General features: G+C 41.2%; 3 pseudogenes; all 3 read left to right on the top strand.

Moving 5' to 3' along the window:
* Positions 1–2658: 2658 nt before the first annotated feature.
* Positions 2659–5171, top strand: LOC115661442 (U-box domain-containing protein 44-like; annotated as a pseudogene).
* Positions 5172–7032: 1861 nt separating this feature from the next.
* Positions 7033–11535, top strand: LOC115661447 (cycloartenol synthase 2-like; annotated as a pseudogene).
* A 1319-nt stretch (positions 11536–12854) lies between these two features.
* On the top strand, positions 12855–15690 carry LOC115661450 (cucurbitadienol 11-hydroxylase-like; annotated as a pseudogene).
* The last annotated feature ends 143 nt before the right edge of the window (positions 15691–15833 follow it).

The raw sequence follows: 15833 nt of genomic DNA, 5'->3' as shown, positions 1-15833 counted from the left end.
CTACGGCGTGGCCAAGCCTTCGCTGGTGGCTGCCGCCACAGCCGCCACAGCCGCCGGGAAGGAGCGGCGGCCCTCGCCTCGGGCCTTCCCGAAGGCCGACGACCCTCGGCCTTCGGGAAGGCCTAGGCGAGGCCGCCGACCCGCACGAGGCCTCGCCCGGGTCGCCCACCCCGGGCGAGGCCTCGCCTTGGGTCGGCGGCCGCCTAGGCCTTCCCGAAGGCCGAGGACCCTCGCCGGCGAGGGCCTGCGGCCCCGATCCGGGGGAGGGTCGCGCCCTCCCCGGATCGGGCCGCAGCCTCGCCGGCGACTCGCCCGGGGCCGGCGAGGGTCGCCGGCCTTATGGAAGGCCCAGGCGAGGGCCGCCGCTCCTTCCCGGCGGCCACCGGCGAAGGCTTGGCCACGCCGCAGCTGCTGGTTCTGTTTTTTTTTTTTTTTTTTTATGTTAATTGGACGGAGTTATAACGGTAGGGTAGATTTGGGACTCGGATAAAAGTTTAAGGTTTTTCTTGAGACAATAAAAAGTTCATGGTATAATTGGGACAAAGCGTAAAGTTTGGGGTTTTTTTGAAAATTATGCCTTAAAAAAGGCCCTGCTTTTGCTTCCTTCCAGATTGAATGGCACGTACTTCTCAGCATCTATAAATTTGTCTTTTCCCCCACCGAAATAATGCATGAAATATTAAATTCTTCTTATTAAAATGTGCTTATCACGTGAAGCAACAATTTTAGTCGACTGTTGAAAAAAGTCCATTGTATTTCCCAATTGGCATGGCTCGATTAAAATTAATGATATTATTAATAACATTATTTTTTGGTCAGATTAATAGCCTTGTTTTTCTTCAATGCTAGTGATGGAGAAGAGAGATGATGATGGAAGGTACTAAGGAGAAAGTGACTCGGTAAATTTAATTTTCCCTTAAAATGGCAATACTGGTGCATATCCACTCAACTCGGTAATAGAGACAAGCGCGTTTTCACAATAGATAATTCCAAACTATCAAATTTTTAGACAAATATGATCATCTTTCGAATGAAAATATTCTAGTACGTAAGACATTTTCTAAAAAAGTTTGAGATGTCTTTTGTTTAAATTGATAATTTATTTAGCGGATGTTGCTAATAACCCTTTCTCATGAAACAAAAATCACTGTCTTCTTATATTATGAGTTTGGCATTTTATAGATGACTTGAGAGGCACTAAATTAACATATGATCAACGCACATCATTTTCACAACAGTATATATTATGAAACTCACTTCACTTATTTCATGTCAAAAAATTAATAATCCAGGCGCCTTATCATGTTTAGATACATAATATATTTACAGTTATGTATTTTTTTTTTTGCACTGATAGGGTTTACGTGAACCCAAATATGCTAATTCTATATCGACATCAAGTTGGATTATCACATAGCGCAATGAAGTAGTATATTGTCGAGTTAACGAATGTCATATACATAAAAAAAAAATTCCACAATCTTGAACTTGCCTGACTGCCCTTGTATTGCTTTCATCAAAATTATTTGCAGGTCAGGCGGCTGCCGGTAGGAGATGAAATCTGGATAGCTCGTCATAAATATCATGATTCTGAATATGTTCTTGATTTAATAGTAGAGAGAAAGAAGGTTGAGGATTTGCGTTCTTCCATCAGAGATAATCGCTATAAGGATCAGAAATTCAAGGTACTGGTACTTACAGTCACAGTTATTTAAATCATCAAGTAACTGTGTAAATCCCTGATGGCGAATATTTAGCTGTTCATTTGCATGTTATAATTTGTTTTACCTGTGTAATAATGTCGCTGATAGTCACCTGCAGAGTTTGTCATTTCTTATTTTGTTTTGATGGTCTTTTACAAAATTTTGCCCTATGCAGCCTGAAGTTAGACCTCGTATTTCTTTTTCTATCTTGATTTGGTGTCTTAGCAGTGCAGGCAAAGCATTCTTTCATGTTTTGACATGTAGAGGTAGTTAGGACAAAAAGATGCTGTCTGTTACTGGATCCATAGGAGAAAAACTTTTGCTATTGATATTAGTAATTTAGTATCAATAGTTTGTAACAACTATAAAGAATTTTTCACCAAAGTTGATCAGCTAATGTGATTAAAATAAGCAGGAGAGCAAAGCTTAGTAAGAGAACTTATGGTTCCCGCAGAATTTACTTGATATCCAGTATAGGTGTGACCTATCATGTTTTTGTTCTGTTGGAGTAAACTGATGAAATCCTAACTTCAGAATCAGATGAGAATCCCATTAGCGTGCACTGTGTAATAGCTTTTTGATGCGATCATCGATGGTTAAGCTGACACTGGGTATTACAAATGTTTTAGAGGTGTGGGCTTAAGAAGCTGATTTACCTCGTGGAAGGTGATCCAAATCAGCGTGAAGCTTCCGAAAGCATCAAGACAGCGTAAGTATCTCGTCCGAGGTACCATATCTTGATTCTTTCTAGCCATTCTGTATTTGATTAATGAAATTATGGAATGTTAAAACAATGAAGGCTATCATCATTAAGCTGGCTACGGGGAGAGGGAGAGAGGGAGGGAGGGAGGGACAGAGACGGAAGGAGGAGGGGACTCGGTGGGTAGAGACTAGAAAGTGGGAAGAAGAGAAGGATAGAGAATGCTTGAAGAAGAAGACAAGGATAGACTAAGGAATGTTGCTTAGTCTCTCAGATCTTAACACAGTCAGGAGGCAAATTGGCAGAATACAGGGCTGTATTGTTATGTTGGTGGCTATGCTTAACTGCGAAGATTCGATTGCCTCAAATGATGCACACAAATTGTTAAATGCTCTGTCCAGCAATACACAGAATGCACTTCATATGGCTGAAGCTGGATATTTCAAGCCACTCGTGCAGTTCCCGAAAGAAGGTATTGTCTCCATCAAGTTTCCTTTCTACATATTTTGAGTGGTTGCAAAATCTCGAATTATTGCAGTAGCAGCCGAGCCTGTCTCAACTTTCACGGTATATCATGTGTAGTTTTCATGAGTCACTGTGCATGTACCTTCGTGTGGATCAAACGGTGAGTTCTATGAATTAGTGTATAGTTGCCTGTTATTAACTCCGTTTAGTGGCTACAGCTAATAGTGCCTAGCTGGCCCTGACTTCCCTTCACTTAATTAATGTGCAATTGGATTGCTGAGGGTAGATATACGCAGTTAAAATCGATGATGAAGGCATTTGATATCTGAAACGCATTTTATCTTGTTGATCCTAGGTGCTGATATCAGAGTTTCTAGAATATGCCTCGTCAAAGAGTAAATCAGTGCTTTTGGAATACGAATAGAGTGATTGCGAAATAACAATTATTAGTTTGTGCTGCGCGTCAATAAATGGTTGCGCTTCCATGTGTTTTTTTAAGGCAGACAACTATCAAACTCTGTCAAAGATCTCGCAAGATGTCGGAGCCTTATCTGATGTCATCTATTGACAAAATGTCTTTGCAGGTTCTGACATGAGCAAAATTCTTATGGCTTCTGCACTTTTGCGGATGGAGCTGACCGATCAAAGTAAAGCTTCTCTTGGGGAAGATGGGGCAATAAATCCCCTTGTCAAAATGTTCAGTACAGGGAAGCTTGAAGCTAAGCTGTCTGCATTGAGTGCACTGCATGACCTATCCAGCTTGGCAGAGAATATCCAGCGTTTAGTCAGCTCTGGTATTGTGGGCTATCTACTTCAGCTACTTTTCTCTGTTACATTGGTTCTGATGACTCTCCGGGAGCCTGCATCAGCTATTCTTGCACAAATTGCTCAATCAGAATCAGTTTTAGTCAATCCAGAAGTGGCTCAACAGTTGTTCTCACTTTTGAATCTGTCGAGTCCAACAATCCAGTGTCACCTCTTACAAGCTCTCAACTCCAGTGCAGCCCATCCAAGTGCATCCAGAGTTAAAAGGAAAATGGGGGAGAAGGGTGCATTTCAACTTCTCCTTCCCTGTCTTACTGAAAGTAACAGTAAAATAAGAACCGATGCATTGAAATTACTTTACGCTCTTTCCAAAGATTCACCGGAAGAGTTGGGAGAGCTGCTAGGAGAATTCACTCCGGTCAGCATTACAGCAAACTCCATAAGTGCGATTGAAAAAGCTGCAGCAGTTGGCATGCTGAGCAATCTCCCTACTGCTGATAAGAAAGCGACGGATACGATGAAGAGGGCAAATTTGCTGCCCATTTTGTTGTCAACAAAGAGTTGTAGTTCTGCGACTTCAACATCCACAGATCAGGCCGAGCTCTGGTTGGAAGAGAGCATTGCAGGTGTACTGATTCGATTTACTATTCCATCTGACAAGAAACTGCAACATTTTTCTGCAGAACATGGGGCTATTCTTTCCCTTGTGAAGTTGCCATCCAGTGGTTCACAACTTGCAAGAGCCAGAGCTGCGACCGCGCTGGCTCAATTATCACAAAGCTCATTCTCCCTTGCAAAATTTAAAAGATCGAGGTGGTTATGTGTGTCCCCTTCCTCCAAAGCACTTTGTGAAGTTCACGATAGCTTCTGCGGGGTCAAATGCACATTTTGCATCGTCAAAGCAGGCGCCGTCGCTCCACTGATCCATGCGCTGGAAAGCAAGGAGAGAGAAGCCGATGAAGCCGTTCTGGACGCGCTCGCAACTCTCATCCAAGACGAGAATTGCGAGAACGGAAGCAATTACTTGGCTAAAATGTCGGGTGTCCCGGCCCTGATAAAAGTTCTGGAATCAGGAAATACGAAGGCTCAGGAGAAAGCGTTAACAAATGCTAGAGAAGATCTTCAGAATTGATGAACACAGACTGAAGTATGGAGCATCCGCTCAGATGGTGCTCATTGATCTTGCCCAGAGCGCGAATTCCAGATTGAAATCAACCGTTGCGAGAATACTGGCACAGCTCGAACTCTTGCAAATCCAGTCTAGCTACTTCTGAGCATGACGCAATTTCGAGTGTATTTTCATCATCTGTTAGCTCCTTTTTCAGGAGAAAATTGTTTGTTAGCTTCACCTGGTTGTGATTGGTCTCAGCTGGTAAGTTACTTTAGTGGAAGAATCATGAGAACTCCTCGCTGTGTAAATATACAGTACACAACCTAAAATTCATTATTTTTCTCAAAAATAATATTGGGTATTGTAAATTTTGACAGGGAAAGAAAGTACGTATGTAATGATAATAAAGCCCACTATGTGTTCCATAAGAAAGGGACAGTGTTTGTAATTTTCAAGCACATCGAGTATGATTGAATGTATCGGCGGCAGCTCGCCATTTTCGATTTCTGTTGTTTTTGAGATGGAGGGTCATGGTTTTCCCTTTAGGGAAGAGAAAAACTTCACCATGACCTTTTAGCTTTGGAGGCAAATGCGATCGAATCGTTTCTTGAACATTTGCGATATTGATGGGTTTGGCAAGCCACTAGGCATTAGACACGTGCCTAGATCGACCAGCACGTGCGATATTGTTGCGCGCCTTCCATACAGGTATTCATAAGCCTTTTCCATCAGGCCTTTTATTAATTTAAGAAATTGCTATCAATTATCATCCTCTCTCACCACCATCAATGTAGGGAGATTTACACATTTTAATCGCCTTTTATTATCTTTTTTCTATAATCCCGGTTGGGCATCTACCATAATATAAGATTTTGTGGTCAGAAGAGCACCGTCGCAATATGTCTATCGATACTATTACGTTAAGTAAGAAATTCCTCTTCCTTTTGAGAGATTTTAATCGCTTTTTTCTTTCCTAAAACATCGTTATTTACTTATTTTACAAATATTTGGTACCTGGACAAATGGGTAAGTGCATGTCCCTCAAACATTTCAATGTTTAAAATTTGGATATCTTCTATCTTACAACAACTTTCCTTAAAAGATATTCAATCTGCATTATGCTTCAAGATGTCGTCGAAGAGTAAATCAGCCCTAGGCTTTGACAGCAAATAATGACATTCATTTAGTTGCCCTGCTCATTATTACTTTCAGTGGCAAACTAGATCTTATATTGCAGAAGGGCGAAAACAAGTCCATCCAGTCTCATCTTCCACGGCCAAATTTTCAGAAGAAAGGAACTTTAAGAATGCAAATGCACTCAATGACTGAGGAATCGAAATTAAATCGGTGCGGGAGTGGGAGCATAATCATAGCATAGAAAATAATTACAAATACAAACCGAGTCATATAAAACTTGCACTAGCACAAATCACTCTTGTGTTGACGCTTGAAGAAGACCATTATGGATCTTTGCGCTCACTTCACGGATGGCTCCAGGAAAAAGGAGAGAAGCTACAGATTGTGGCACGCCCTACAAATTAAATAACAGAGGATTGAGCAGGGAAAAGAATTCTAGAAAGCTGATGTTTTAGAAGGAATTTGGCATTTAGCATGAGGACTTGTGTCTTCTCGGCTGTCTCTTCCTCAACAAACACTTGATTAGACCAATTTGATAAGTTTTAAGACTTGATTATATATTTTTTTTAAGTTTTAAGACTTTCGATATACTTTTCGTGACAAGTTCTTAGCAGAAAGGAACTCTAAGAAAGCAAATGCACTCAATGACGGAGGAGGTTAAAACGGTGCGGGAGTGTGAGCACAATCATAGCATAGAAAATAATTACAAATACAAACCGAGTCATAAAAGACTTCCACTAGCACAATCACTCTTGTGTGGACCCGTGAAGTCCAGGTGAGATCGGGCCAGAGGCCCAGCTCGGGTCCCTTTATTTCTTTTCGGAATTTAAAATTATCGATTTAAAAAAAATTAATTAATTATAAATAATAATACTAAATTTTCGAGAATGAAAATAAAAATCAGAATATGGCAAGAAATAGAGGCCTTGATTAGGGATGTCAAGTTTTTAGCACTAGACTTTTAGGCTGCGTTTAGTTGTCCGGATTTCTAAACAGGATAGGACTGGATATGATAGGATAAGAAATTCTGAGATTTCTTCATATCCTATCCACTGTTTGGTGGACTACGGATTTAAAGTAGGATAGGATAATTTTTTTTTTTTTGCTATTCACGGGTCCGGAGGAGTCGGTGAAGGAAAAAAAGCCGAGAAATTTTTTTGGTGAAAGCGCACAAGGTGTGGGATGAAGATGACGGTGAGTGGAGCGTAGGGTTTCTAGAAAAATAGGCGTTAGAAATCCTATCCAGGTCTATCCCACCCCCCCTCGGATTTTTTTATCCGGTCTATATCCGACTTTATCCTATCCTGGACCACCACCAAACACAGGATAGGATAAAACATATCCTATCCTGACTTTTATCCGGTCGACCAAACGCAGCCTTAGTTTTTTGGTCGGAAGCACTAGACTTAGCTTAGTGCTATTTAATTAGCATGCCTTTAGTGGGTTACCTTGGATATAACTTAGTTCAAGTAGATTGATCTTTTGGAAAAGAAATCGAACTCAATTTGAATTTAGCTCACGAGGGTTGCTGTCTTGGAGCTTAGAATAAAGCCATGTGTATTCTTTGTCCGACGTGCATTGGATTTTCTTCACCACACTTTATTTCGAGCTCTTTCTTCAATACTTGGGTGTTTCAATTTAGTACCAATAAATCTATCGTTATTTTCCTTTCTAGAATGGCTAAGACAACTCCTACGATCATAATCAACCCAAAAGAACATTTGCATGAACACTTAACAACGTTAAATGACATTTAGGAAAAATTAATTAGTTGAGGAACTGGCTAAGCTGTAAGTCTCCACATGCATGAATTGTTAGGAATGCAGATGTTGCGGGGGGAGGTATATCCCTACAAAGATGCCATAGTTGATGTAATTGTACGATGTTACAAGAACATACATCTTTATGCCAAAAGTAATGGTCTCCATTGTCATTAAAGGCCACATTATATCATAAGAATTGGAATCGTTAAAAAAGTCATAAATCTATTCTGCTTTTGCCAATTCAGTCATAAACTTTTTTGATTTTGCCAATTGAGCCCTAAACCTTTTCATGATTTGCTAATTAAGTTCATTTGATCAATTTTAGCGGAATATCGCTGACGTGAACGCTGGCCGTCTTATGTGACGCGGTTAGTGCTGACGTAGACAATTTTTAATAATATTTTAATATTTTCTTATTTTTCTTATTTTTCTCTCCTTTTTTTTTTCTTTATTATTCCTCCTCTAGCCGGTTGCCGGGACTTGGCGAACTATGCCCGAAAAAGGATACGTTGTCATATAATGATTTCTCATACTTGACCAGGAATATCTGTACGATCCTCACCCTTGGATCCAAGGCATGTTTTGGAGTTGCTTAGGCAAGGTTGTGCAACCGCTTCTAGCATGGTGGCCTTTGTACAAGTCAAGACAGATTGCTCTAAGTACTGTTATGGAGCACATCCACTATGAAGATGAAACTAGTTACTACATCTGCATTGGTCCTGTTAACAAGGTGACTCCACTATATCAATTTTTGTGATGTCAAGAATTGTGGCTTGTGGCACCATATATTCACCTTATTAAATGTAGAAATTATATTGCATGCCGGGACAGTTGTTAAACATGGTCTGCTGTTATATAGAGAACCCAAATTCGAAAGCATACAAGCATCATCTCTCCAGAATCAAAGATTATTCATGGGTGGCTGAAGATGGAATGAAAATGCAGGTACCGATTGATATAATGTTTCCTAAACTTCTTAAACAGTTGGTTGTGCTTTTTGTACAAGGATTATTTTGAAGGATCTGGCATAGATAATTACTATCAAATTGGCTGTGCTAACAGGGATTCAATGGTTCTCAACTGTGGGATGTTGCATTTTCCGTTCAAGCTCTCCTTGCTACCAATCTTGTCGATGAATGTGGCTCGGCCCTTAAGAAGGCGCATGAATTTGTCAAGAACTCTCAAGTACTTGTCTGGCAGTAAACTCCTTGGTCATTTTCGAGCTACATAGTTGTTTGATGACTTGCAGCAATAGTGTCTGCAGTTTTGCAAAACAACTAATTAACGCAAAGTTCTTTTCTTGTCATTAAAGGTCAGAGCCGACAGCAGTGGAGATCGTGCCGATTGGTACCGTCACATAAGCAAGGGAGGTTGGCCCTTCTCTATTCCTGAACATGGCTGGATCATATCCGACCGCACTGCATAAGCACCTAAAGTAATCTTTTTCATGGTTCGTGTAATGATTAGAGCAATGCTCATCTTGTAATATTCGACTGTAGTACACTTAAATAGCTATTTCTGTTCAGATATTTTGTTCTAGTAATTTAGCATGGTGAGCTCGGCTAAAATTGATTTTTCCAATCAAAGAAATATATAGAGGAAATAAATCATGTTCGCCTTGTTTTTTTGTATCTGTTTGCAGGCGGCATTATTATTGTCAGAAATGCAACCCAGCATCGTGGGAAATGCGATAGCAGTTGATCAACTATATGATGCTGTTAACGTGATCTTATCCCTTCAGGTATTATAATTTAAAATTAGCTAATTATCCACTTTTTTGTTTTCGGAAAATTTTTGAAAGCTGGTCATCTTTCCACTCTTATATGTTAAGTTTGATGAGAAGCCAACAATGATGATTTTTTTGGCCCTTGATCACAAAAGGTTGGCATTGTGAATTTGTATTTTTGGACAGCAGTGTTAGGATAGTGAAAGAACTCGTAAAAGTTATATTTGGATGAGTTTTAATGCAGTATACTGTAATTATTACATCAATGATGTGGCTAAATCAAAAGGGAGGATTTGCAACATATGAGCAAACAAGATCATATCCATGGTTAGAGGTTTGATTTCTTATTCTCTTCCATCTGGCTTGAACCTGGAGAGAATCCGACGTGTTATAAAGTACACATGCCTTGTTTGTCATGCAGACGATCAATCCATCATAAACATTTGGAGATATCATTATCGATTATCTGTAAGATCATGACCCAATACTTCTAACTTTTTTATAAATTTTACTTGGAGAACTTACTTGCTTGATGAGGAAGAAAAATAAAATACTCGTGGTGAAAAAACATTTTCAAGCTTCACCTGGTAAATGTTTTTCTGGCTGCACCAACACAATATTCTTTCATCAGTGTAACATAGGATCATTCTTATCAGATGTCTTCTTGATGTTTGACTGGCAAATTTCTTCTGTTTAGTTATGTGGAGTGCACTTCTGCAGCAATCCAAAGTCTTAAGGCCTTCATTAAGTTATATCCACGCCACTGAATCAAAGAAATTAAGGCCTGCGTTAAAAAAGGCTATCGAATACATTGAAAGCATACAGCTACCGGATGGTTCTTGGTCAGTTTCCTCCTTTGAGATGGTTATTACTTCATTTTAATCATTATAATCTTAGAAAAGGCCAAATTGGGATAGTAAAATGTCCCACATTGTCATCCATTGATGTTGAATCCCTTCAATTCTGTTGGCAAAAAAATGTTATCTAAGGTAGAGTTTGGAGTCATTTCCTTCCAATTACACTAGGGCTGAAAGTGCTAATATTCCATTTAAACTCGTGTTGCAAACCCCTAATGATTTATATCGTCCAACTGTTTTGACAATTAAATTAGGTATGTATCTTGGGGAGTCTGCTACACCTATGGAACGTGGTTCGGGATCAACGGATTCGTTGCTGGAGGTAGAACATACCAGAGTAGTGAAAGCATAAGAAGAGCATGTGATTTCCTACTATCCAAACAACTTGATTCAGGCAGTTGGGGAGAGAGTTACCTTTCATCGCAGGATGAAGCATGCACAAGAGATCAAGCTCAAAAATTTTCTCCTTTCTTTATCCGGGTCTCTACATTCAGTCCTTCATGACATCTTAAATCAGAATTCATTTCAATTTTGAAAGTTCAATGGCATGTCAACTACATCTAATTAAAACCATACTAGCAGATTGTCTGCGAAGAACTTTGTAATGTAGATGAAACAAGGTTTCTTTAAGTAATTGTTTTACAACGTTCATGTTTCCATCTGATTACAGAGATAGACGAACTTGGAAGGAAACAGAATGCACTTGGTGAATACTAGTTGGGCTATGTTGACTCTTATTGAATGTGGACAGGTACATAGACACGAGGCTTGTCCTTGAGATACATAAACACTAATAATTCACTTCTCATGATCCTGACAATGATTAATTAGGATGTGAGAGATCCAACCCCTTTGCATCATGCAGCAAAAGAGTTGATTAATTCGCAGATGGATAATGGTGATTTCCCACAACAGGTATGTCGAGTACTGGCGGTGCAGCAGACGCATACAATGCTATAAGCTGCCTAGATTACTACCCAAGGGTATCTGATAAGATTCTAGGGTGTTACCGTTTATGTTTCACATATTTTGACTTGAATCATTTTCACACCACAACTGTTAGTATGATAACTGATTCATAAAACGTGTCTGTGAGTGCCACACGACTTCTTATGCCATGCGTATCAGTATTGATCATCCAATTTCTAACCATGTCCTCTGATCATAATTATTTCTTTTCTTGCAGGAGACTACAGAATTAAGAGGAACTGTACGATAACATGTGCTGCTTTCAAGAACATTTTTCCTATATGGGCTCTAGGGAAGTACTACAATTGTGTGCTGAGACCTTCCAAAAATGTCCACTGAAATCATGAGAACAAGGCAAATGTTGAGATGAATGAACATAATATATCTTTCCGGAAAATATTTTCCGCGTTTTCCGGTGTTTGGGGGCGAAAAATGTTTTCCGTGGGAAAACATTTTCCTTCCCCACCCCCAAATCCTTCATTGTTTTGAGGAAAATGATTTCCTCTTTTCACAAAAAGGAAATCATTTTCCCTCAAATTGAAGGCAAAATTGCTCATGGGAGGGAAAATATTTTTCGTGGAAGAGGAAGTTGATCGCCGGTCGCCACTGTTGGCCGCCGGTCGCTGGCCGCTCGCCGCCGGCCGCCGCCGCGCCGGTCGCCCGCCGCCGCCCGCGGTCGCCCGCCGCCGGTCGCCCGCCGCCGTCGCCCGTCGCCGGCCGCCGCGGTCGCCCGCCGCCGGCCCCGGTCGCCCGGTCGCCCGCCGCCGGCCCCGGTCGCCGGCCGTCGGCCGCCCGCCGCCGGCCGCCGGTCGCCCGCCGCCGGCCGCCGGTCGCCCGCCGCCGGCCGCGGTCGCCCGCCGCCCTCCGCCGCCGGTCGCCCGCCGCCCTCCGCCGCCACCCGCCGCCGGTCGCCCGCCGCCGCCGCCGCTCGCCCGGTCGCCGGCCGCCCGCCGTGGCCCGCCGCCGCGGCCGCCCCTGCCGGTGAAAAATATTTTCCGAAACTTTTTCCTATTGATCGCCGAACACCGGAAAATTATGTTCCGGCAAAATATTTTCCAGGAAAATGACTTCCGGGAAAATATTTTCCAAAAAGAGAATATTTTCCGCCAAATGAACGGAGCCTAAAATGACAGTCAGCGACAAAAGTCTTACATCAATGAACCCAAGCATGTTCTATTCGTGTTAACATCTGGCCAGGACCTTGTTAATGGTATGGCAAGCAAGAATATTGCAATATACAGAAAAACAACAGTAAAACATTCTTTCACTTGAATGGGGGGCTCAGGACAAGCATTGACTATACATACAAGAGAACGACGTAAACAGAGGAGACCCCACTGTAATGATAGCCGCAAAGTTTGAGTTGTTGCCGATTTAAAGTGACGTACCAAAGATGCACCAGTTCCAACTATGAAAGCTTGGCCCTGTTATGCCGCACTACAGAACAAACCATTATAAGTTCTGATCTATAGTGAAAACGTCTCTCTAGTTCAATTAAGTGCACGTATACCACTATTGCACCAAATTTCTGCTACAGTAAATAAGAGCTACCGGCCAGAGCGGCCTGCAGGTAGATTGTCAAAGGAATATAAATTGTTTTCTACCGTACATCGTAATCTAAAGAAGTATCTAATGCCAAAGTTAGTGATCTGAAAAGCATGATCAAGACAGCCTTAGAAGAACGTAGAAAGTGCTCCAGCGTTGATGGCAAGGGGAGGTCGGAGAGAAACGGTGGAAGCCGGAAGCCAGACCAGCATAAATCTGCTTGGTGGCCATCACCTGTTATTGGGATGCCCAGAATGAGAGAGTAAGAAGTGCATCTAGCAATTTGATCAAAATGAAGACCAAAATGAGTAAGGTATGAACCCAAATATTCCATTGTGAGACAGAGGGACCAATGCCATCAGACTCACTAAAATCTATGCAACATGACAAGTGTATATTGAAACATAACATGGGATTATCTAGACACACTAATTCATAAATTCTGAGATGATATCCACATTATATTCTAGATAGACGTCCATACCACATCAGCGGAAACAAAATCCAGCTCCTCTGATGAACCACTCTGATTATTCTAATCTAGAGATGCTGCTTGGTAGGGATAGTAGAGGGGCACTTGCTTTTGGGGCAATTAGTATTTAAAGCGGCTCATTGAGAACGCTTGCCCACAGATTTCCAATTCTTCCTGTTGATTGCCACATAACTTCGTCCAGAGATATTAAGGGGAAACCCCACCAAACAAATCGTCTTCTTTTACTTGTGAGTGGAAGATGTGGTTTATTCCAATTGTTGGAGGTTGTGATGGGCCTTATGGCTCTAATGGTAGTTGCAGTTTCACACTGGAAGTGCAAATGGAGAATCCGTTCTAGTAGTCGAAGGCTTCCTCCTGGTTCCATGGGGTTTCCATTCATAGGAGAGACCATTGAGTTCTTCCCTGGCAAGTCCATCGACATACCTCCTTTCCTCAAGAAAAGTACTAAAAGGTACTTGTGCTCTCACGCCCTGCATGTCTTTCCTTTAAGATTATGATATGGTTCATGGCCTCTGTAGCCTTTTCTTCTTACCGTTCACCTCTATCATCAAGATAGTTGGATAGTTAGTTAATACTGAAACTCTGACCGACTGTATGGCGATGATGGATGTGGCATGTGTGTGGTTTTGTGTCTGAACTTCCTTGAATTTTTCTTCTTTAGGTATGGGACGTTGTTCAAATGAGCTTGGTGGGTCGACCGGCAGTGATAGCGGCAGATCCTGATTTCAATAGATTCATTCTTCTTGAAGAAGGGAAATCAGTAGAAATGTCGTATTTAGATGCATTTGCTAAGCTCCTAGGTCATGATACTACTACAGGCTTAGAAGTTAAGGCGAATGCAACTGGGTATGCACACAAACACCTTACTAATGTAATCCGAAGTCACTTTGGTCCCGATCGAGAGACTCAAAGATAAGCTCCTTCCTCAATTTCAAGCCATAGCTGAGAAAGCCCTAGATGCTTGGTCAACTCGAGAATTTGTAGAGGTGAAACGTGATTGTGCAATGGTAAGAATCTAAAATCTTTAGAGACGGACGTACAATAGTCTCACATAATTCTTATGGTATCAAAGTACAAACCATATCAACAGTCCGAACACTAACACTGTTATTTTTTTTTATAGAATTTCAATTATTTGATCAATATGGTTACTTGCGGATTTGGCAGATGGTATTTATATTGACTTCAAGATTTTTATTTAGCTACAATGCCGAGAGATCAGGGAAAAATCTAGCAGCGGACATCAGCAGACTCCATCAAGGTCTCATGTCTCTCCCAATAAACATTCCCGGCACGACCTTTCACAAGAGTTTAAAGGTGAAACCTTTGATTGTATTACCATCCTACTCCGTCTAATACGCACGTACTATTCCTCCTGCTCTGAACTTAGTACTTATGCAAGTGAAGTCAAAATTCTATGCGAATGACAGAGTCGAAAGAAGCTAATGAACATCATTGAACGGGAGATCACTGAAAGAATGGCATCACCGGGAATACTTAAGAGAGACTTCCTCGACCATCTCCTGGAGGACATGAAAACTCAGCCGTTTCTCACACGTGATTTGGTTACCTACGTGATGGTTGCGCTTGTGGCTGCCAGCCTCAAAACAGTAGCCACCGGTTTAGCCATGACCATTATGCTTATCACAGAAAGCCCTCTAGTGATTCAAGAACTAATCGTAAGTTAATTAATTACCGTGAATTGTTAACTTATTAATCCATATATAAGTTAGTGACTGAAATTTTGCGATCAAGTTTCATTTTTGGTCGTTAAAGGATGACCTCTGGTGACCAAATTATTAAGTTTGGTCGCCAGAGATGGACTTCTCGCATCCAAACCAATTTGTTCGCGAGAGGTCCTCCTGTGGCAGCCAAAAATGTGACTTCTCGACCAAAGAAATTGGTTCGCCAGAAGTCATATATAAAAGCCTACAGGAGACCAATCCCATCTGCACGCTCTCACTTTGGAATGGATGATGATCTCTCCTTGCAATCACTCACGAGAAAGCTTCTCACCTCCATTCCATTACAAGGAAAATGAGGAAGCGCTTTGCAACCGAAGGATTTCGGGTAAAGAAGAAATTTACGTAGAAAGAATACAAATCGATGGCTTACCCGATGCAAGTGAGGCAGGGAGATTCCTTCTTTCCTCTTCTTTTGTTGGAAATTTTCCCTATTTTTCTAAAGACTATATATAATGAACTATTGGTATGATATATTTTCAATGAATCATTCAGGTTGGCAAGCATTTCACACGGCATTGTTAGAAGAACACTTAAAAGACATTCACTTGAATGGTAAAGTCTCTTATCTATTTTTCATGAGGGCAGACTAACATGGTCTTGGCATAAATACATGCATGACATACATCAGAACTAGGTCTTGGACCATGTACTTATAAAAATACGAAACTGTATGAGTTTTCATCTTTGTTTGACAGGATATATAATCCCTAATGATTGGGGGATTATCATTGTTAAAAATCTGATCGGTGCCCGTCATGAGCAAGGTAACACAAGCATCTCCTCTCTATTTTTATATTTTGGCTCGGTTCTGGATCTAGCTACGTATCTCTCTTTGGATGAGTTCATATCTTTTA

The sequence above is a fragment of the Syzygium oleosum genome, unplaced genomic scaffold, assembly GCF_021117445.2.
Source record: "Syzygium oleosum isolate NSW1041296 unplaced genomic scaffold, Sole_v2.1 Sole_v2.02, whole genome shotgun sequence".
Taxonomy (NCBI): domain Eukaryota; kingdom Viridiplantae; phylum Streptophyta; class Magnoliopsida; order Myrtales; family Myrtaceae; genus Syzygium; species Syzygium oleosum.
This window is presented reverse-complemented; position numbering and strand designations above follow the sequence as displayed.